The sequence below is a fragment of the Onychomys torridus genome, chromosome 6, assembly GCF_903995425.1.
Source record: "Onychomys torridus chromosome 6, mOncTor1.1, whole genome shotgun sequence".
Taxonomy (NCBI): domain Eukaryota; kingdom Metazoa; phylum Chordata; class Mammalia; order Rodentia; family Cricetidae; genus Onychomys; species Onychomys torridus.
In genome coordinates this window covers 92,617,470-92,642,679 of record NC_050448.1, presented here as the reverse complement: position 1 = coordinate 92,642,679, position 25,210 = coordinate 92,617,470, and positions in this window count along the sequence as shown.

Sequence of the window (25,210 nt, the reverse complement as noted above, 5' to 3'; positions counted from 1 at the left end):
TTACAAAAAGGTTTGTGTTTGGTGTAGAACCAGTTTTATACCCTCATTCCCACTTAAAAGACTTAAAAGAATAATATGATGCTTCAGATTACTTAATGAATATGAGACCAGGGTGAAGTCACTGTCTGGTAGCAAGGAGAAGTTTCACAGTGTTAGAATTCAGCCAATCGCCTTGTCCTGAGAGTTATAAAGCAATCCTATGCCCTCTCCCAAGGCTTCAAACGTAATATCTTAGGTAGGTAGGGGAATGCTTCTCCTAACTTAACAAAATTCCTGCAGCATCCCTATCATACATGCAATCTGTAAGGTCCATGAAGGAAGGCACGTGTATTAGCAGGTTTTCGCATCATCTCAGCATAATACGTAGCAGGAGGAATTAGTTAGATAAAGGATTTGTTTTGACTCATGCTTTCAGTGAACCTAGTCCATCATGCTGAGCATGGCATGGCATTGGTGCTCAGTCCACAACAGTAGGAGGAGCTTGTAGCTTGTTCATATTGTGGCTAACCAGGAACTAGAGATCAGGACTGGAAACAGGGCTAACTTACAGCCTTCAAGGCCCATCCTTAACAGTCTACATCTGCCAGCTAAGCTCCATTTCCCAAAGCCTTTGTAATCCCCAATGCTGGTTAGATTTTCTGTCAACTTGACACAGCCAGGGTCATCTGGGAAGAAAGAACTTCCATTAAGAAAATACCTCCATTATATTTGCCTGTAGGCAACCCCTGGGGCATTTTCTTAATTAATGACTGATGTGGGAGGGTCCAGCCCCCTGTGAGTGGTGGCATCCCTGGACATACATCCTGAGGTGTATAAGAAAGTAGAAAGAACAAGCCAGGAAGCAGTGTTCTCCTGTAGTCACTGTTTCAGTTCTTGCTTGCAGATTCTCACCTTGAATTCCATTCATGATAGATTGTAAGCTGTAAACTGAAATAAACCCTTTTCCTTCGATAGAAAGCAGACTAAGACACTTCCCCCAACAGCATCACCATCAAGGACATTTCGTACTCAAACTATGACATGCTATGTGTTGGACCCACCATCGTTTTTTCGCTTCTATCTAGCTCTACTCCAGGATGCAGATATAAATGATTATAACTTTTGTTTTCCATTTCTGGACTCCACTAAATATCAATATTAACTCTTTCAGATAGTTCAGGAAAACTGCCTGGATGAAATCAGGCATCCTATGTTTTGATCTTTGAAAATCCCTTCCATATCAAAGGAAGCTACAAACAGGTCCAGGCATACTTAACCACTTTTCTCCCACACACTATTTTGGAACAGACAGACACTTAGACTTAGGCCAAATCATATATATTTTTAAAAGTTCAACATTGCATCTTCTCTGTACTTCTTTTTGATGCTTTTCTGTTTCCTTTCTTTTCCTTTTTCTCCCGTGACTCCTCTAAATGTTCAAGGAACACAAGGCAAGACCTTATCATATCATGTTTTTCTTTTACTAATATGTGCATATATATGTGATTGTAAATGTGGTATGTGTTTGTGTGTGTGTGTGTGTGTGTGTGTGTGTGTGTGAGAGAGAGAGAGAGAGAGAGAGAGAGAGAGAGAGAGAGAGAGAGAGAGAGAGAGAGAAGTGTTGTGCATGTGTATGTGTATGCATATCCACATGCCTATGCACACAGGAAAGCCAGAGTAAGACATCAGGCATGTATGCTGATATTTCACTTTCTCCCTTAGTTTATTTTTGTTTCTTTTGTTTTTGTTTTTGTTTTGTTTTTTAGTCAGTCAGAGTTTCTCATCACCCACTGAGTGAAGCAAGCATCCAGCAAAACCCACTGGTCCTCCTGTTTCTGACACTTCCGGGGGTTGCAGGTGCATGACTAGACCTGGTTCTTTACATCAGTTCTGGGAATTTAAACTCAGATCTTCTTGCTTAAACAAAAAAGATTCTTACCCACTGAGACATCTCCCCAGCCCCACACTTTTCCTTTGAAATGTCCAGGTGCCATTTGTCAGTTAACAAAGTAAACAGTGGCATTTTACAGGGAGTCTTAAACAGAGGGTTGGCTGTCTATAAAGACTGGAGTCTTGAGCCAAGGGCAGTCTAGGAGTTCAGGGCCTTTTGAACAGTGAACAAAGAATTGGACACCCAGGAACAAAGAAAAAGACTGTGAGAGAGTGAAAATAAGCAATTTTTGAAAGTAGGAAGCATCCTCTGGGGCAGAGCTTGGAGCTGCTGGATTACCAAGTAGCCTCTAAGTTGGCCTCCTTAGAAGGCTCCTAGGCCTGTCCCCCGTTGAAGTTCCCTCTCTCCCATTTCAACATCTCCTCAGTCTGGATGGATCTTGAGTTTGCATCCCAGTCCAGGTGGGGGTTTTAGCTCTCTTCCAGCTTCTATGTAAGAATGCTATCTTTCGCTCAGTCCTATCCCCTGACTGCCTGTTACAGGCTAACTCCTGACAGTATCAGAACAGTCATGGTCGAGCAGACAAACTCAGTTATGTGTTACATGTTTGGTTGGCTCTGCCAATGGCTGACTGCAGATGTGCCTCCTGAAAAGTATGTTACCAACTTCATGCCATGGTGGATGGTAGCTCCCTCCAAATTGAAACATCCCAACCTCATAATCTTCTGTCTCCAGAGGAACATTTTAGTACTGGGTGGTTCACTGCAAAACCACAGTAATTGCTGCCTCAGTTTACCCCATCCATGAATCCAACCAATCACAGGTCAAAAATATTTAGAAAAATACTAAAATCAAACAGATTTATTTTAGTTATCATTTCCTAAACAATACATACCATAAAACACTTCATGACATTCTTGCCTTGTGCCAGGCACCTTGAGTAATCTAGGGATGATTGTATGTCTATAAACTATGTCACATAAGGGACTTGCACATCCACGGACACTGGTGCCCGTGGATCCTAGAACCAGACCCCAAAGACATTGAGGGACAACTGTATTTTCAATTTTTGAGCTTCTAGAGAAAATTTCCTTTAAAGGAAGAATTTCACTGTGTTGATATGTGTGATATATATATAGATATATAGATATATAGATATATGTAAACATATATGTATTCTAGATCAATCCTCTATGTCTGTTCTATAAACGAAGAGACTAAGATCAAAGGATTCTCCCAAGGCCACATGGTTGAGCAGCCAATCAAGAGCTGAAACTTTCTACCCTCTTTCAACACTTGGTCTTTTTGTGCTGTCACAATAACGCAAGGTTCACCAAAGTGTCTGTTCACTCATTTAAGCACCTCAGCTTATTTAAGGCAAGACAATTTGCTATTAAAGTGTGCGTATTAAACAAATACAATCAACTTCCTTCTTTCACAATACTTTGAAATTCTAAAGCCTTAGACAGACGCTGCCTTCAGCTTTCTATCCTGAAAGATGCATGAGATGGTGAAAGCAGCTCTGTAAAGAGTCTATAGCTCCTGGACGTCTATGGGGCAGCATTATTATGTGTTCAAAAACTGGTCCAGACCATGGTGGATTTTTAAAAGATTTCATCTTTATTTTGAATTATGTGTACATGGGGGAGGGGGGTGGAATACATGTACATATATATTCAGGGATCTTCAGAGGCCAGAAGAGGGTATTAAATCCCTTGGAGCTGGCATTCATGACAGTGGTGAGCCTCCCTGTATGGGTGATGGGAACCAAACTAGGGTCCTCTGGAGCAACAAGCTACATATAATCTTAACCTTAACCACTAAGCCATCTCTCCAGCCCCTAGAGTGGATTTTTACATTGAATCAATGGGTTTCTTAAAAACAAGCTCTTGAGGATAGGGAAAAGAAATGGTGTGACTAAGACTTAGGCAGATAAAATTTATACTTCACTCGCAATACTGTCGCTGAGGACTAACTAATCGTGGAACAGAAATGAACACTTGTGTCCAGGTCAATTTTCTGGAGAGTTCTGTCTCTTGGTGAGAAGAGGCTAAAATACTGAGCAGAATTCTGAAAGCCTTGCAGGCTAAAGGAATAAACTTGCTCTGTTTAAAATAAACAAGCCAAAAGTACATATGTGATAGAACCCCAGACGAGACCTGGAAATAAGAGTAAACAGGAAATGGTTCAGTCTTTGCAGCAATAAAATGCACCTTCTTGTCATGTTAAGTCATTTCTATAATTATAGTGGGATGATCTGGGAACACTGGTTTCCTCTGTCTCTTCCTTAAAGTACATAATTAGTAAGGTTTGTGATGCCCATAGTCTATGCCCCAAATTAATTTAAAATTTTTCATATACATTATTCAGCCCAATAAAAACTTATCCAGGTAAGAAAACTGAGAAAAGATTTAGAGCTGCATGGAACCTAGGTTGATAAGTTTCTCATAGACAGACTTTAAATCTTTATTAATGTGCTCAAGAAGGTTCCCACAAAGCCAGGTGTCCTGGTGCACACCTCTAATCCCAGCACTCAGAAGGCAGAGGCAGGGAAATCCCTGTGAGTTCAAGGCCAGTCTATCTATATATTGAGTTCCAATGCAGCCAAGGCTCCATAGACTGTCTCAATAAATAGATGGATGGATGGATGGATGGATGGATGGATGGATGGATGGATGATAGATAGATAGATAGATAGATAGATAGATAGATAGATAGATAGATAATTTCCCTTAAATTAAGATTTGGGTTTTTATTTGTTCATTTGTTGGTTCATTTGTTTCTGTTTTGTTGAGATAGGGTCTATTCATATAACCAAAGCTGACCTTGAACTTGCTATGTAACCAACAATGACCTTGAACTTCTGATTCTCCAACCTTTATCTCTGAAGTGCTGGAATTAGAGATGCATAATACACACAAGGCCAAAATTATTAATTTTCACAAAGAAAAATAAAAAATAGGATAAACCAAGTGGAATTTAGGGCATAAAAATATAATAATATACTGGTATTTAGAAATCAATGAACAACTATAACAAGATTAAACACAGCTGAAATGAGAATTAATGAACTGAAAACAAAATAATAAAATAGTCAAGGTGATACAGGGAAAGATTAAAACACAGAAAACAGGAAAGAGATGGAGAAGCTAGACAGGATCTAGTAAGGCTAGCATCTGAACTTCCAACCTAAGAGCAGAGAGTGAATAAGGCACAAAAACCTGAGAAATAGCCTGACCTGTAATCCCAGTTGCTCAGAAGGCTGAGACTGGCAAATTACAAGTTCAAGGCCAGTCTAGGCAACTTGTGGAGATGCTGCCTGAAAAAAAAATGTAAAAAGAAGACTGGGGATATAGCTCAGTGGTAGAACACTTGCCTTAGCATGTGCAAGATTCAAGGTTCATCACCTAGCTAAACACACACACACACACACACAAACACACACACAGAGAGAGAGAGAGAGAGAGAGAGAGAGAGAGAGAGAGAGAAAGAGAGAGAGGGGGGGGGATTTTAAAAAGGAGTTCTGACTTTCCATCAACTACTTCAGAAATAACTTCTGTAACAATCAATAAAAAGAAAACAAAATGACAGAATTATCTCATAGCCCCCAAATTTTATAATTAGCCAAGTTACCTTTCACTTGGATTTAGAAACATTCCACAGAAGTCCTTAGTTATCTATTTTGAAATAAACAAAAGGTGTATTGAAGTATATGATAATTACCTTAGTGTGTTTTTCTAGTGATAAAAATGGTTTAATCACATGACTATGCTTTGGAGTTTTTTAAATAACTCTTTGCATACTGTATGTTTCTGCTTTAATGCTTATAAACATTATGTTTGCTATTCTATTAAAATTCTAAACCAAAAAGTATTCCATAATTATTTTTCTGGGCTTTTAAATACTGTTTAATTTTCAGGGAATAAGACACCACAGATATTTGGGATACTCCTCAAGTAGGTTTTCCTATCAAAATGAATGTGACCAAGAGGATGCTGGGCACAGAAACTTTTTCCCAGTGATGTGGTACTGAGTGGTCAGTTTGGGAGAAAGTCTCCCAGGGAAATTCCTAGTTTTAATATCTAATCTTTAATGTTGTAATATGCTTGAATTCTACAAAGAATATCTCTCAAAATCTGCTGATAAAAATTTTGCAGTCTCCCAGCTCTATTGAAAAATACCTCATGTGCAGACTCTATGTCAGTGTATGTTTCCTGACTGAGTCTATGGTTCATTCAGATTCTACTACCTACAGCATAAAGTGGGTGTGGTTGGACTATCGTCTTCCTCCATGTGTATCTGATGTTGGAAGAAATCTGATCATAAATTGTCTTTACTCATTCAACAGTGAAAGTAGTGAGCATACCATTTGATGCCACATTACTTGAAAGGATTCATTTACTTCTACAATGAGAGTCATTTGCAAGCCATTCTCCTCGGATGAAGTCAATGCTAGTAAATATTTTTCAATATTTTCTTTTTTAAATGATTTTAGACCAACTCATACAAGGTAAAATTTATTGAATATACAGTTCTCTTTTTCTTCTTTTTCTTTTGTATGTGGATGCTTGTTCTGTATGCAAGTCTCACCACATGCATGCAGTGCCTACAGAAACCAGAAGAGGGTGGTTGGGGATTTAGCTCAGTGGTAGAGCGCTTGCCTAGTAAGCGCAAGGCCCTGGGTTCGGTCCTCAGCTCTGAAAAAAAAAAGAAAAAAGAAACCAGAAGAGGGCTCTGATACCCTAGAACTGGAGTTACAGGTGGTAGTGAACTACCACAATAGAACCCTGATCCTATAGAGCAGCCAGTGCTCTTAACCATGGAGCCATCTCTCCAGCCCCTAGATAAACAGTGCTTTTTAATAACTGTGTTTTGTCAAATTTTGTTGTAGATGATTGATTGATAAATAAAGTGCTGATTGGCCAGTAGCCAGGCAGGAAGTATAGGCAGGACAAGGAGAGAGGAGAATTCTGGGAAGTGGAAGACTGAGGTAGAGAGATGCTGCCAGCCACCACAATAAGAAGCAGATGTTAAGATACCAGTAAGCCACAAGCCATGTGGCAACTTATAGATTAATAGAAATGGGTTAATTTAAGATATAAGAACTAGATCAGCAAGAAGCTTGTCACAGCCATACAGTTTATAAGTAATATAAGTCTCTGTGTGTTTACTTGGCTGCAGGACTGGCAGGTGAAAGAGATTTGTCCTGACTATGGGCCAGGCAGGACCAGGAAAACTTCAGCTACAAAAATTTAATAAACTTACCCCAATTAAAATACAAATAATATGCAAATGTCTTCATCATCCCCCTTTATTTTAAAGGTCACAGATTTGACTGTGTAACAGTCACACAGGGTCCTTTGTTTTCATGTGGCATTGCCACTAATGTAAGGACAACAAAATGTAATGCTGAATTAATTATGTGGGAAATTCATGATAACAGTGAAGCTAGAAAGCCTTCTCTTTGGGAAGACAAATTAATTCTCAAAGGCTGTCAGAAACCATAAGGGGAGGAGAACACGTTCTGAACTGAGGAACGATAAATACCAAACTTAACCACAGAGCATAGTTCACAGGAACAGCAACAGACCTGAGGTCAATGGACTAAAACTGAAATCCCAAACAAGGCTTGCAAACTGGGGCAGATGTCAAGCTTAAAAAGGTAAGCAAGCCCATTCAGACTTTCCACACATAAGCCTACAGCTTTCAGATAGTATTGGGCAATCCATCTCTTTTCACAAAGGAGAGCTGACCTTTGGATGATGTTAATGTGAGTCAATAGGTTACTCTGAACTCATCAATCAAAGGACCACAACTGGCATTTCTGTATTGCCAATGTAATGTTTTCTGTGTTATCTCAGTGATTTTGGATTTCACAAAGTATTCTAGTGGACAGAAAGGAGACAAAGCATATGGCTAAGCATAATTTTCCTTGGATTTGACTAACTAAATGAAATCATTTCAGTGGGAACTTAGTGTATATTCCCTGAACAAAAGTTGGGGAAATAGAGACACAGCAGCACCACTATGCTTTGGGTAATCACTCCACAGAGATGTTAAAAGTGGGCAGATTCTCTCTCACTTCTGCTTTAAAAGACTTCCAAAGAAGTAGACTGAAAAACTCTTAATGCCTGCCTGTTCCACTTTTCTTTTCTTCTCTTTTACAAATATTTGGTTAAGCAGTGCATTCATAGATCAAAGTATAAAACATTACTATCAAAAAGTCTACCCATGGTCTGATCTGTGGAGTTGCATGAGCATGCTGCCCTCAACACTATATCCTTCCTGTGGAGAGCAGGCAAGATGGCCCAATGGATAAATTAGTTGCCACCTAGCCTAAAGATCTGAGTTTGATCCCTGGGATCCACCAGGTAGAAGAACCAGTTCCTACAATGGCTTCAAACACAGGCTGTGTCATATTGCACTACACACACAAATAAATAAATAAATAAATACATACATACATACATACATACATACATACATACATACATAAATACATGAATGAATGAATGAATGAATGAATGAATGAATAATAAATAAAATATAATAAAATTAAAAATAGGCTTCCTGGTTATTCATCCAGAAATTTTTGCATATACAGACAAATGCAAATATATTTTTCCCAGTTTCTCTTTGAAAGAACCCCTCCTCTCATGAAATGCTTATTTACCATGATCTTATTTTGGTTCTTTCTACTGAATAGAGAAGTCGCAATAGCGTTGTTGTTATTGTTGTTGTTGTTGTTGTTGTTGTTGTTGTTGTTGTTAGAAGGCATTAAAAGATACAAAACCTAGCCATAACTAGGTTTATGCACTAGTCTAAATATTTTGTAGATTCATATCACCTTGTCCTTAAAGAAATCCCATAACATGAATACTATTATCATTATAATAATGGGAAATCTAGGAAGGGAAAATTAACACATTGCTACTTGAGTTGACAAAGTCTGATCTCTCTTGTTCTCATTTCCCCTGAGGCTCAAATTATTTCTGTTTCCCCCTTACTCTTCCAACAGCATCACCAGGCTAATACCTAAATGCCATGCTCCATGACCTCCTCCAAACAGAAGCATAGATTTTGAAGCCAGAAAAAAACTTAATTATAATGAAGTTTTACCACTTACTAGCCATGTGAGCCTTGACTGCGTTTCTCTCATAAAATGAAAAATTGGGGGTAATGAGAAATTAGGGGTATGACGAAGGACATTTGTGAAAGTACAAAACTGGCAAACTTCTGTAGATATTTGAAAATAAAATTTTTAATTTTCTACTGCATATAGGCTCTCGAGTTTATTTATTTGGGGTGTGTTCTTTAAATATTCTGTAGTGGTTGATTGAAACTACTGTAATTTTCTTCTTGTTCCTTACCTCATGTCAGGATTCTGTTTACTCCAAGCACATCCATGAACAATCACAGATGCACTTGCATAAAACACACAAAGCCAGTGAAGAGGTGGGATACATGAGGAAGCAAAAGAAACTGTCAGAAAAAAAATACAATAATCCAAATTTTAAATCTGATATATATGCTTAACAGTAAATGGAGCAGGCAAAGGAATTCATGAACTGGAAGATAAAACAACATTAATCATTGTATCAGAAAACAATAGAAAGAAAAAAGACACATGGGTCCTAAATGGCAATAGATAGATAGATAGATAGATAGATAGATAGATAGATAGATAGATAGAGATAAGAATACCAAATAAAAACCTAGCATTCATCATTTATGCAATTGGAATTCTGAAGAAGAAAAGGACTAAGATTAAGGAAAAAAAAAACAAAACACTTGTGACATCTCTCAAGAGAGCTGTGGACCCAGGTGAGAACTGAATTCAACTCCAGGTCAGGCCCACAAGTGAAGGAAGTTCCGCATTTCCCAGCAGCCCCAGCTCTTGCTGCCCACCAGTCTTGAGCTGGGCATGGCCTCTTGGTTCTTGGGGGAGTCCCACATCTGGCAAGACAAGATGGTCAGCTTTGTCTCTGATACTCATGGTATTGGGTGCTTTTCCCCTTACATCTATGCACTTTGCCCTTGTCATCATCCTTCTCTGTGGCCAGGTATGTCATTCTTCCTGGCAGTGCCACCTCGGCTGGGGATTAACCCAGAACAAACAAGCCCTTAGCAAACAGCATGTACATCCTGAGCTGTTCACAATGTCTCTTTGTCTTCTCCTTTCTACGCCATGAAGTATGAATGTGTCCTTATAAAGTGGTATATATCCATCTCGTTTAACACTACATCATGGTGGGAGTTTATGAAAAAGGATATCTGTGACTTGTACAGGTCAGAAAACAGCAGGTTCTCAATATTACCCTCAGAAACATGATTCTGTGACATAACTTCCTTCTACCATGCTTTGCCTCTTTTTTTTTTTTTAAAACTACTTCTTTGACAATCTTATGCATGTGTATAACACATTCTGGCCACACTCACTGTCTCACCCTTTCTCACCCTCCTTCCACCCTTCTTCCCACTATCACATCTTTTTTTGGCTTTGATTTTGTTTTATGACCCACTGAGTTAAACCAGAGCCACCATGTGGGCATGGATGTGGAACTGTATGACTGACTCACTAATGGCTATGTCACCGAACACTATGATTCCTCCTCAACAAGTATCCACCAACTGCCAACGGCTTCCCAGAAAGAGGATGGTAAGCTTAATGGCTTCACCATCTCCCAACAATTCCAGGCACTGGGGACAAAGTACATGAGCATCTGGGGGTGTTTATCCAAACCATGACCTTGTGAGATGTAGTATATATTGTTAAGTGATGTCAACTTTGGAGCCATGCAGTGGTATTCAAATCCTACACATTAGCTATCTGGCCTTGGACGGGCACTCTACTTTTCTTTGCTTCTGTCCTTATCCATAGTAATGACAAATTCTCAACTGCTTGGAACAATTCCTAATGCACAGTAAGATCACACTATGCATACCTGAATCCTCACACCCATCCCAGAGCCTGGCAAAGACTGGCTTAACAATGTTACGTGAATCGATGAATGAATGAATGGATTATGTAATATTTTCCATTTAAATTACTACCTCCTTCCTATCCCTGTCAATATAAATGCAAACAATATCTTATTATGCCTGACCTGATAATGAGATAACACTTCACACAGCTTGTCCAATGTCCTAAATAAATATTCAGTAATTTCTGTGATGTGTTTTAGTTGCTTTCTGTTGCTGTGGTAGACATCACACCCCAAAGCAACTTACAGAGAAAAGGGTTTACTTCCACACCACAGGTGTCATTTAGTGAAGTCAAGGAAGGAACTCAAACAGGAATATGGAGGCAGGAACTGAAGCAGAAACCATGGAGAAATGCTGCTCACTGGATTACTTTTCCTGCCTTGCTCAGCCTGCTTTCTTACATGACATGTTAGTCTAGGCCCTCCCACATGAATCATTAATGAAGAAAATGTCCCACAGACATGCCCTCAGGCCAATCCAATGGAAACAATTCCTCAACTGAAGTTTCCTCTTCTGAGGTGACTCTTGTTTGTAGCAAGTTAATACCTTCACAGTTGTATCACATGGTATCATTCTTGACTTTTTCTCACAATACAGTATATTCATCTAAGATTATATTAATCTGGGGCATGCAGTGGTGGAATGTACCTTTAATCCCAGCACTTGGGAGGAGATAGGCAGATCTCTGTGAGTTCAAGGCCAGCCTGATCTACAGAGCAAGTTCTAGGACAGTCAAGGCTACACAGAGAAACCCTGTCTCAAAAAAAAAATTATATTAATTTAAAAAAAAAAGGATGGGAACAGACTCAGCAGCTAAGAACACAGACTGCTCTTTCAGAAGACCATATTTTGATTCTCAGCACTCAGCTCTAGAGGATCGATGCCCTCTTCTGAACTCCAATGCACCCACACTCAGACACACATGTAGTTAGAGTTTTCCTGCCTGGCCCAGTCAGGACAAATCTCTCTTACCCGCCAGTCCCACAGTCACTCAGACCCAACCAAGAAAGCACACAAAAACTTATATTGCTTACAAACTGTATGGCCGTGACAGGCTGCTTGTTATCTACCTTTCCTATCTTAAATTAACCCATTTCTGATAATCTATACTTTGCCACATGGCTCGTGGCTTACCAGTGTCTTTACATGTTGCTTCTCATGGCGGCGGCTGGCAGTGTCTCTCTCCAGCCTTCTACTTCCCAGAATCCTCTTCTCTCTTGTCCCGCCTATACTTCCTGCCTAGCCACTGGCCAAACAGCATTTTATTTGTACAGAACGATATCCACAGCACTTCCCCTTTTCTTTTTTTTTAAGGAAGATTTTAACTTTTACATAGTAAAATTACATATAACAAAACAATTATCAAGCAAGAATTACAGTTACAATATTAAAGAAGATATCCTATCTATCTTATATTTGTGAGTCTAAGGTTTTATATCTAACTTATCTTGTATCATAACTGAGGAAATTATAACTATCTAGTCTTCAACCATATCAAAGACCTCAGAAGGATATTTTACCTGAGAACCGGGAGAAGGATGTAAGCATTTTTCAGGAGCCTTATAAGGGTAGACAGAGACAGCTGGCAGCCTGAACAGTCACCTAATGTTCCTTTGTAAAGTTAGGGCATTTGTCTTCAGCCCACAGGGCTAGAGTCTCTTGGTCACTTCTCTCAGTGTCCTGTAGAATGTCTGGCAGTTTCCTCTGTGAAGCAGGAACCTGAAGGACCATTTTGTCAAACAAAGTTCAGTGGTCACCTTTCTATGGGTCCTGCATGTCCAGTTGATCAAGCAGTCCAGGCAAGAACAGTTTCTTGTCCAAATGGCTATTTTTGTCAAGGTGAAGATAAGATATGAAGTGTCTTCAATGCCCATCCTCGTCTCTGAAGTAAAACGGTGCTGCCAGGAGCAGACATGTCTCACTGTCCAGAAAGTCTAAATTTTAAAAATATTTTAAATGCCATATTCTGTAGACCTTTGAAGTGTTTGAAGATTACCTGTCTATCTGAAATATCTCTTGTATACCTAGAAGACTTAACTAACATGGCTATGAGTATGATTATTATAGATGACCAGTTATTAATCTATTTTTAATTATCCATTACAATTTTAAATGAGCTATATAAACATAATACCTTAAACAAGAGTAGAAATATACCCACAATATAACAAAATTAACTAAGTTTGTATCAATAGACTAAAATCAAAACCAATGTAAAACATTTTAAACAAGTTGTTGCTCTTTAGAAGTAAGTTCCTTCCTTAATCTACCCTTTCATCCTATTATATCTATATCATATCCCCTTTTCTTCTTTAGAAAGAGATTGCATTTATAATCAATCTACTTTAAAGAAAAATATTGGTTTCTCTCTGTCCCACATCAGAGAGCTCTTCTGATTTGGGACACAATCTCTTAACCTTTTCTTTTAGCAATATGTCTGGGCTTAGAGAAGGAGTGAGCCAATTCCATCTCCAAAGCCAGCTTGATAATTTTGGGAATGTGGGCGTAGTTTCTCTTACTACTTCCTGCTGGAGGGGGCGCTGCATCTTATGGGGACACAAAGAAAATTTTAGGATTATGGAGTAGTCCATGAGGATAAACCTCTGAGCCAGTTGCCTTTAAACCCTTCTGGATGTTGGATCATCTGGGCCATGGTGTCATCGGAGACCTTTCAGGTGGTCTTGGCTGATCAAACCTGATGTATCTTAATCTGGAACAAATCCACAGCCTCTGGCTTTCTGTGGAAACAAAAGCAGAGACTCCTTTCCAAAGCAACATATCCTTATATCCAAATTTCAAAGTCAAGTTACCTTTAAAATTTACATTTTTGTTTAACTCAACAGCTTTTATGATCAAATCTTTTTCTGTGGTTAAAAATCCCAAAGACAAGACAAACCAGATTTTTTGTGTAATATCCATCTTTGTAAGACTGAAACACTGCTGTGGCTGCTGGCTCCGCCCACCTCTGCTTCCCAACATGGCGGTGGTACAGTTTACTGCCAGCTCTGGGTCTGGAGCCATGTGTACCATCAACTATCATCAGAAGCAGTTCTATCAAAGCAGTGCATAGCCCAGAAACTTTTTTTTTTTTTTTAACTAGCAAAGGTTAAATCCACCATGCAGCAGAGTAAAGTGCCGCTTGTAGACTCCTCATTCCCGCCACATTGCAGGTCAGAGGCACACGCCAGGAACCCGCCATAGTAGATCAAACCGGCAGGCTGCCGCTAACTTGAGACAACTAGGAAGCTGTTTTTAGCTCTGTTTAGAATCTTTTTTCTCGGGTTTTAGGTGGAAACTCTTGCCAACATGTTGGGTGCCATTTGTAGTTAGAGTTTTCCTGCCTGGCCCAGTCAGGACAAATCTCTCTTACCCGCCAGTCCCACAGTCCTCAGACCCAACCAAGAAAGCACACAAAAACTTATATTGCTTACAAACTGTATGGCCGTGGCAGGCTGCTTGTTATCTACCTTTCCTATCTTAAATTAACCCATTTCTGATAATCTATACTTTGCCACATGGCTCGTGGCTTACCAGTGTCTTTACATGTTGCTTCTCATGGCGGCGGCTGGCAGTGTCTCCAGCCTTCTACTTCCCAGAATCCTCTTCTCTCTTGTCCCGCCTATACTTCCTGCCTAGCCACTGGCCAAACAGCATTTTATTTGTACAGAGCGATATCCACAGCACACACATATACACATAAGTAAAAATTTTAAATATCCAGGCAGTGGTGGCACATGCCTTTAATCCTGGCACTCAGGAGTAGAGGCAAGTAAATCTCTTAGTTTGAGGCTAGCCTGGTCTACAGAGAGAGTTCCAAGACAGCCAGGGCTATGTAGAGAAACCCTGTCTCAATAAATAGATGATAGATAGATAGATAGATAGATAGATAGATAGATAGATAGATAAATTTTTTAAAAGAGTACATCGGTCTCTCAGCATTACCTAACTTTAAACAAGCTTTACATAAAAGTACTTGATAAACAATAGCTGTACTTATATTTATTATCTTTCTCAATTCATTCTAGCTCACTTCCTGCATCTAAATTCCATTTCTTTGAGGAGCCATGGTTCTATCAGAAACTTTCCTTTTTATCTGACAAGCATTTTCTCTTTGATGTAGGCTTCATGCTGTCGTCTATCTCTCTACTCCAACCCGTCATCTACATATCCATCTAGATCATTCTTGAGGCGTTTACTTATTGTTTATCATTTTATCCCTGAGGTCAGCACAGCATTCAGCACATTATAGTACTCATTACTGTTTTTAATGGAAGGGGAGCTATCCTAAACCAGCCAGTAAAAGTCTCAAAACCTTCCCTGCTGTCTGTATAGGATGCATATCCAGTTCCATGTGCTGCCTTTGGTAACGTTCTCAGGTTTTTAAGTAAGACATTTGCTTTAAAGATAGTGTATGAAGCTGCCACATGAATCTCCTAGGAAACTCGAAGTGTGTGTCTCTGAAGGACTCAGCTATGTTAGGTGTTAAAGAAAACTCCTTCATCTGTCTCCTACTCTCCCTCATACTCTGCCCTTGGATCACCCCTCCCAGTCAATGTAGCCTGTGCCATCCCAGCCTCTCAAACTCATGCATATCTACTGCATCCTCTCTATCTCCCTCAGTACACACCATTGTCCTTACAGAATATCTCCAGATATTTGGATGACATCGAAGCCTTAATGACTGAAACAACCGTCTTTCTGTATTTGGAAGTAATTTCTGGTTTAACTTCATAAATATCAACCAGGAGTATTACCTCGTGCCTCCAATTACTGCCAGTCAGAGCAGTGCCAGCAATGATGAGGGAGGGCAACTCGTAAAACTTAGAACCTCTATTTTAGAAGAAAATATTTATAGTTATTGCTGAGTTGAATTAAATAATATTAAAGGAAAGCCATTACTATCAAGAAATATAATTCTACTGAATTATTTGTTTTCTCTATTTTCTCTTGGGTTTTGTTTTCTTTTAGTTCTGAGACAGGATCTCACAGAGTCTAAGCTGATCTCAAACTTACTATGTAAGGATGACCTTGAACTCCTCATATCCAGTACATCCACTCCGTACTAAACTGTTTTATTTGTATAGTTTTCTGAATGGTTAAAATTTTCTCATAAGATTTGAACAGAGATTTTTTTTTTATGTTTCTTTTTTTCCTATCTGAATTATACCCTCTTCCAGTAATAATTCATAATTTTCACCAGTTAGGAGCAAGAAACACAACCTAATTTTTAATCTGTGCCTTTGTATAGAAATGTGTTTTTCATCTAAAATCTGAGCAAATTTCATAAACTCTACCCACAAATATATTCCGTACTCCCCAACTCCAACCACCCAAGGCCTTTGAGGCATACAAGTCACCAGTGTCTTTGGTGAGGGTGACCCATGATGGAACAATGGAGGCAATGCTTTTCTACTTGAGTTCATCTCTGAAAATGGGAATCCTAACTGATGCTTTTCAAATTTTGTAGTCTATACATTTAGTGAGATACATATATGTGGTAGTTTGAATATAATTGGCCCCCATAATCTTATAGGGAGTGGCACTACTGGGAGGTATGGCTTTATTGGAGTGACTTTGGCCTTGTTGTAGGAAGTGTGTCACTGTGGGGGAAGGCTTTGAGGTCTCTTTTTCTCAAGGTTCCTTCAGTGTGACAGTTAGTTGACTTCCTGTTGCCTGCAAGATGCAGCAATCTCAGCTCCAGCACCACATCTGCCTGCATCTGCCATGCTCCCTGTCATGAGGATAATGGACTGAACCTCTGAAACTATAACTGAGCCACCCCAATTAAATGTTTTCTTTATAAGATTTGCTATGGTCCTGGTGTTTCATCACAGCAACAAAAACCTTAACTAAGACAGAAGTTGGTACCAGGAGTGCGGTATTGCTGTGATAGGCCTTACCATGTTTTTGCTTGGAGGAATTTGAACTTCAGTACTTTGGATTAAGAAAGCAGTGGGATGCTTTAAGCACTACTTAGTGGGCTATACTAGTAGGAGCATGGAAGTCAGAGGTGTTAAGAGTTATTTGAACTGTAGTGGGCTCACTCAAGACGATTCAGAGGAGAAGAATTTTAGTATGTTGCCTAGAGATTGTTCTCGTGACATTTTGGTTTATAAAGTAGCTGGCTTTTGCCCTTGTCCAAAGAGTCTACCTGAGGCTAAAGTGAAGAGTCTTGAATTAATTCCGTTGGCAGAAGAAACCTCAAAACAGCCTAATATAGACTCTGTTGTGTGGTTATTAGTGTTAACTCTAATGAAGATTTATAATGAAAAGGAGCAAGCTGAGCAAGAAAAAATATTTGAGGAGAAAAAGAGCACCAGAAAGTAGAATGGAGCTAAATTCTGTGTCAAGGAGATAAACAGATTAAGAAATGGAATTAAGGGACTGGTAACCTCAGGGAAAGATCCTACAGTGCTAATTTCCAACTTGTAAAAAGGAACTAAAGAAAAACTTAGAACTGGATGTGGTGGTGCACACCTTTGATCTCAGCATAGGGAAGGCAGAGGCTGGCAGATCTCTGAGTTTTAGGCCAGCCTGGTCTACAGAGCAAGTTCAAGGACAGCCAAGCTTGGGGAGTGAAACTAAGAAATTAAACTAAGAGTTTATGTTCCAGCCTCAGCACATAGCAGAACTTGACAGCTTTGGCCACATGGTCCTAAATTCAGAGTTAAGGATAGATGAAAGGACTCATGGAATAAATCCACTGAGGCCTGGCATGTGTCAGGGGTATCCCTGAATGGAGGCCTCCAGAGGCCATTTCGTGAAGCTCTAAAGTTGAAGCCTGGATTGCCTTGGAGACTCCAAGACGGTAGATGCCAGAGTCATGGGATACCTGCCAAGGAGAGCTGCTAACGGAGGAGAACCAGCCCATGAGAAAGAAGTGTGCTACCATCAACAAAGTTGAACAGAGTTGGAGATCTAAAGAGTGTTTTGACATCAGGCATGGAGATGCAGAGTTTGGAGTTTGCCCAGCTGGTTTTCAGTTTTGCTTTGGTCCAGTATTTCCTCATTATGTTCCTTTTCCTCCCTTTTAAAATAGTAATGCATATTCTGAGCCATTATATGTTGGAAGTATGTGATCTGCTTTTTATTTTGATTTTTATAGGTGATTACAGTTAAGAGATTGCATCAGTCTCAGAAGAGACTTTGAACTTTGGACTTTACAACATTGTCGAGACTGTGACAGACTATGGGGACCTTTGAAGTTGAACTAAATGCATTTTTCATTATGATATTGTTACAATATAATTCCAGGGAGTGGAATGTGGTAGCTTGAATGTAATTGGCCCCTATAATCTCCTACGAAATAGCACTATTAGGAAGCATGGATTTGTTGGTGTGGATATGGCCTTGTTGGAGGAAATGTGTGACTGTGGGAGTGGGCTTTGATCACTTCTGGAAAAGATATTTTAAGTCAAAGAAGGACAGCTCAGAGACCCAGGTTAGAACCAAACGTGACTGGCAGAAAGAAAAAAAAAGCCAATGAAATGATTCCTAATGATACTCTGCTGTATTCATAGACTGGAGTCTAGTATAATTGCCCTCAGAGAGGCTTCACCCAGCAACTGATGAAATATGCAGAGCTCCACAGGCAAACATTAGACAGAGCTTGGGAAATCTTGCAGGAGATGGGGAGGAAGGATTGTAGGAGCCAGAGGGGTCAATTGCCTTCATCTCTGACCAAACTTTTCTTATTTTCATCTGATTTTTCTTCGGATATTTCTGAAAATCTTCCCTGTAGATTCATCTGTAAATGTTTCTAATACCATTCTTTGTTTTTAACAGGTTTGTTTTCCAAAACATATGGCCTTTGTTTGGATAGTTGTTAGACTGACATTTGCTCAACATGAATATACCACCTTTCTCACTGCTGTGAGCAAAACCCTGGCAAGAAGCAACTCAAGGAAGGAAGGTTTTATTTGCCATATTGTTCAAGGAGATTCAGGTCAACATGAAGGACATGGCACTGTGACAGGAGCCTATGGCCTCTGGTCCCATTGTTCCTACAGCCAGACACCCAACAGAGAACAAACAGGAAATGAGACCAAGCTGAAAATCCTCCAGGACTACCCTTAGTGACCCACTTCCTCCAGTGAGACTCTATCTCCAAAAGAGTCTATGACCTTCTGAAACATCATGACAAGCTTGGGGTAGAGTGTTCAAACACGTGGTGATCTTTCTCATTTAAAATGCAACATTAAGGAAGGGAGACACTAACATTTCCAGAGCATTAGCCTAGTCTTAAGGACATGGCTCACAGTTTACAGAAGGGAAGGCAGCGCACCAAGAGGTAAAGCGATAGCTCAAGAATACTGCTGTTAAGACACAGTGAGTTTGAACCCAGATTTAGTCAACTCTTCCCACATAGCAAAGCCTTCTGGGAGTCAGAGCTCCATAAATGGTTGCTACCACCCCAGGGAACGGACCATATTATTCTCCATTTCCCAACTAGGAATATATTGTCTGTGTCTGTCTCCAGATGCACATTTTATCTTACTTGGGCCCTTCTTGTGTATTTCAGGTACACAGTTCCAAAGCTAAGCTATATTTTATTACCAAGTCCTATTGTACAACCTAGTCTCTTCTGAAAACATCACTTGGATGTAATTAATAGGGACTAGTTAGCCAAATTATAGCTATTGTTGATGTATGGAATCAGGCTGAAAGATGAAGATCTTCAGTTTCTCAAGATTGTGCCTCTAGATAGTATAGTTAATTATCACCTCCTTCAAATTAGTTGGAAAAGTTTCTCCATAGATGGCAAATTGGGGCCCAACTAATTAGGAAACTATGCACCTTAAGTTCTAAAGAAATTTGGTAAGTTACAGTAAAATGGAAAACTAATGTCAATGTAAGTCAGCAGAGATTAGTCAGACACACTAGGTGAAGTTAATAGAGAGTCGAATATTTGTGTAAAACATGCCTGATATTAGGATATTTATCTTTCCTCTGTAAACTACCCTGAATTGATATTTAAGTGATGAACATTGGAGACATATTAGCAAAAGAAATACTCCACCATTAAGGTCAGCTATGTTAAGTATCTGTGGTGAGGAAAGTATGTAGCTAAGAACATAAACCAGCATCTGGAGAGATGGCTAAGTGGTTATGAGCACCACTGGCTGCTTTGCAGAGGACCCACAGTCAAGTCTCAGCACTCAAATGATAGCTAACAACTGTCTGTAACTCCAGTTCCAGGGGATCTGGGAGCCTCTTTGGACCTCCACAGGTACACATGTGATGTACATAAATACATGCAGTTAAAACATGCATAAAACATAAAATAAAGATAATAACTACTTTTAAAGAACATAAATCATAGCATTGGGTCAACACTGTCTAGAGAAAACAGCAGTTGTGCACAAATGCAACCAGACAATTCCCAAATTCTCAAGTTCTTACAGCATATCATCTGGCTGTAATAACCAGCATGAACCTGAATGGCAAAGTAGACAAGGTCATTATTTGTGCAAAATCCCCATCACCTGCTTTGGATTAATCCTCTTGTAAACAGTGGAGTTCTACCAGCCACGAGAATAAGTTTGGTTGCTTTCTAACTATTCAAGCTGCTTCCTAGGTTAGGGCTGATTTGTAGTACATTGGTACATCCATTCTTAACAAAACACTCTCTCCACTAGAATGAGTTCCACAAACTTCAGAAACAGAAAGCCATCTGCTGGCCCCGTTACTGCCCTCATCAGCACCATCACGTGCTATTTAGTGCACGTTTGCTTGCGTTACTGCTTTTCTTTTACGTATGAGTGTTCCTGTGTTACATGTATGTAATGCTGATATTAATGCACAGCCAGTTAAACAGAGGCTGATCATCAAACATATTTACAGTCTCTTTGGTATACAATGCAGACACAGCAGGTGCTTAGTATAAATATATTGACTTACTTGGCATGGATTTATGTAAATTTTAACCAAAGTTTTTTCCTTAGATAAACAGGAAGTCTTTTTGCTAAAGCAATCTCTACAAATGTGGAAAGCAGAATTCTTTGCTTTAATCTGCATATACATACTTCGCTGAAACCAGTACAGATCTATCTTTGGTGTTGGGGCAGTTACCTGTGGAAACTACATGACATTTGAACATAACATGGAAGATTTATAGAGCTAAAATTCCAGAACTGTCTTTCATGTGCTGTCAACTCATCATTCTGATTCAACATAAGTGATTGTTGCTTCACTTCAAACTGTAGTTTCAACCCATAGAACATCTCAGACAATCTTTAGAGAATGTTTATGCATTATCTCTGTTACTCACTTGTAATTCTGGTTTAAGGTTTCAGCTGGAATGTTTTGGCACACATCTACTGCTCTAGAGCTGACAGAGAGCCCAGAGCATAAGGATGTTTGAAGTTTTGACTGTTCCAGTCTATGGTTCATTTGCTGGTGTAGAACATTCCCTGATCTTATTATTCTGTTTCCTTTTCAATGAGCTTGTGTCTCTTCGCTGATTTCATCTTGATATGTTTGAACAGAAATTCAGCTGACATTCATGTGCTCTTAATTCTAATCTTTAATGATTCGTGAAACAAAAGTATAATAAGATTGACAAGAGTCCCTGGACTTTGCCATAAATTCTGAATTTTTTAAGAAAGATGTGTGTGTGTGTGTGTGTGTGTGTGTGTGTGTGTGTGTGTGTGTGTGATTTGTGTGTGTGAGAGAGAGGGAAAGTATGTGCATGTGTTGTGTTGCAGTGTGCATGGTGTGTATATTACAGTATAGTATATGTGTAATAGTAGCATAAAATGAATTAAATAAGGAAAATGATAATTTATTATTTTTAAATGTTCCAATTTTCCTTTCTTTTTTATTTAAAAAAAAAATTTATTCATTTTACACACCAACCACAAATCCCCCTCTCATCCCTCCTCCCGTTCCTCCCACCCCTGCCTAACTCCCCCTTAACCCATCCCTCATCCCCTCCTCCAAAAGGGTAAGTTCTCACATCGGGGTTTAGCAAAGCCTGATACATTCAGCTGAGGCTGGATCCAGCCCCTCTCCCCTGCCTCCAGGGTGAGCAAGGTGTCCAACCATAGGTAATGGGATCCTAAAGCCGGCGCATGTACCAGGAACGGATCCTGATCACACTGCCAGGGGGCCCTCAAACAGATCCAGCTACACAAGTGTCTCCCGTATGCAGAGGGTCTAGTCTGGGCCCATGTAGTTTCCACAGCTGTCGGTCTAAAGTTTGTGAGTTTCTATGAGCTTGGTTCAGTTGTCTCTGTAGATTCCCAGTCATGATCTTGACCGCCCCCCGCCCTTGCTCATATAATCCCTCTTCCCTCTCTCCGATTGGACTCCTGGAGCTCAGCCTGCTTAGTTGTGGATCTCTGCATCTGCTTCCATCAGTTACTGGATGAAGGATCTATGATGACAGTTAGGGTATTCACCAATCTGATTACCAGGGAAGGCCAGTTCAAGCACCCTCATCACTATTGCTAGTAGTCTAATCTGGGGTCATCTTTGTGGATTCCCTTACCCCATAATGTCTCCCTTGATTTCTATCAAGATATCTCTTTCATTGCTCTCTCACTCTGTCCTTCCTCCAGCTTCCCCATACTGTTCCCTCATGTTCTCATCCCCCATCCCCTCCCCTCTATTGTCTCCCTCATCCTCAGTTTACTCATGGAGATTTCTGTTGCCCCTTCCCAAGGTGATTCACCTCTTAGAGTCCTCCTTGTTTCCTAGCTTCTCTGGAGCTGTGGGTTATAATCTGACTATCCTTTGCTTTACAACTGATAAACACCTTCAGTAATGTGGCAGACTGCAAAATTAACTTAAAAAAAAAATCAGGAGTCCTCCTATACACAAATGATAAATGGGCTGAGAAAGAAATCATAGAAACATCACCCTTTACAATAGCCACAAATAATATAAAATACCTTGGGGGACCTCTAACAAAACAAGTGAAAGACCTGTATAACAAGAACTTTAAGTCCTTGAAGAAGATATCAGAAAATGGAAAGATCTCCCATGCTCATGGATACGTAGGATTAACATAGTAAAAATGACAATCTTACCAAAAGCAATCTACAGAGTCAATGCAATCCTCATCAAAATCCCTACACAATTCTTCACAGGCCTTGGAAGAACAATGGTCAACTTCATATGGAAAAACAGAAAACCAGGATAGCTAAAACAATCCTTTAAAATAAAGCAACTTCTGGAGGCATCGCCATACCTGACTTCAAGCTCTACTATAGAACTGTAATAATAAAAAATAGCTTGTTATTAGCATAAAAACTAACACATGGACCAATGGAATCTAATTGAAGATCCTGACATTAATCCACATAACTATAAACATCTGATTTTTGACAAAGAAGCCAAAACTGTACAATGGAAAAAAGAAAGCATCTTCAACAAGTAGTGCTGGCATAACTAGATGTCAACATGTAGAAGATTACTAATAGATCCATATCTGTCACCATGCACAAAACTCAAATCCAAGTGAATCAAAGACCTCAACATAAATCCAGCTACACTGAACCTGATACAGGAGAAAGTAAGAAGTATCCTAGAACGCATTTGGCACAGGAGACCACTTCCTAAATATAACACCAGTAGCACAGACACTGAGAGCAACAATTAATACGTGGGAACTCCTGAAACTGAGAAGCTTCTGTAAGGCAAAGGACACAGTAAATAAGACAACAACAGCCTACAGAATGGGAAAAGATCTTCACCAACCCCACATCTGACAGAGGGCTGATCTCCAAAATATACAAAGAACTCAAGAAACTAGACAGCAAAATACCAAACAATCCATTTTAAAAATGGGCGACAGATCTAAACAGAATTCTCAACAGAAAAATCCCCAGTGACAAAAAGACATTTAAGGAATTGTTCAACATTCTTAGTCATCAGGGAAATGCAAATCAAAACAACTCTGAGATACCATTTAACACCCATCAGAATGGCTAAGATAAAAAACACTGATGACAGCTTATGTTGGAGAGGATGCTGAACAAGAGGAACACTCCTCCACTGTTGGTGGGAGTTCAAACTTGTACAGCCACTTTGGAAATCAATATGGCACTTTCTCAGAATATTGGGAATCAATCTACCTCAAGACCCAGCTATACCACTCTTGGGCATATACCCAAGGAATGCTCAATCATCCCCCAAGGATACTTGTTCAACTATGTTCATAGCAGCATTATTTGTAATAGCCAGAACCTGGAAGCAACCTTGATGCCCTTCAACTGAAGAATGGATAAAGAAAATGTGGTACTAATATATGATAGTTTATAACTCAGCTGTAAAAAACAATCACATTGTGAAATTTGCAGGCAAATGGATGGAACTAGAAAATATCCTGAGTGAGGTAACCCAGACTCAGAAAGACAAATATGGATGTACTCACTTGTAGTTAGAGTTTTCCTGCCTGGCCCACAGTCAGGACAAATCTCTCTCACCTGCCAGGCCCATAAATGCTCAGACCCAACCAAGTAAACACACAGAAACTTACATTGTTTATCAACTGTATGGCCGTGGCAGGCTTCTTGTTATCTACTTCTTCTATCTTAAATTAACCCATTTCTATTAATCTATACTTTGCCACGTGGCTCGTGGCTTACCATTACCTTACATCCTCCTAGTCATGGCGGCAGCTGGCCGTATCTCTCTGCCTTCGCCTTCTACTTCCCAGAATTCTCCTCTCTCTTGTCCCGCCTATACTTCCTGCCTGGCCACTGGCCAAACAGCATTTTATTTATACAGAGCGATATCCACAACACTCACTCATAAGTGGATACTAGATGTTCCAATTTTTAATAATCTGTGATAATGAAATGAAAACTGAATGTGTCCTCCTCCCTTTGTCTATTATAAATCACACCATGTCCATTTTGTAGAGCATGACCCTTCTAATCATCCAAATCCTAATCTCAGAAGACTGGCACTAAAAATGACCACGGTATGCTCAGAAGTAAAAGCAGGGAATCGGAATTCAACCCAGCATCCAAATCCATGCTTACTTCTCTAACAATCATTAACTCACAGTCTAAGTGCCATTGTGGAGAGAGACTAATGAAACTTGGACTCCACAGGAGTACTTGGAGGTGAGGCAAAATCGAGAAGACTTGGTTGTTTAGGGGACAACTCTAGCAGACAACTCTGAAGATGAAAATCCAATTTCACAATTAAACTATCAAATCCAGAAAGAGTCAGACAAGTAGAGTTTTCATGGTGAAGAAACTTCAGCAGTACCTCCCAGTGAGGAGAGGAAGACATGAAAAGGGAGTATGAAGGAAATAAGAAAGGAGGAAGGAAGCAGGAAGTAGGGGAAGGAAGGAGGCCTGGGCCACATGTGAGGAGGGAAGTGGCAGGGGATCCTGTCTT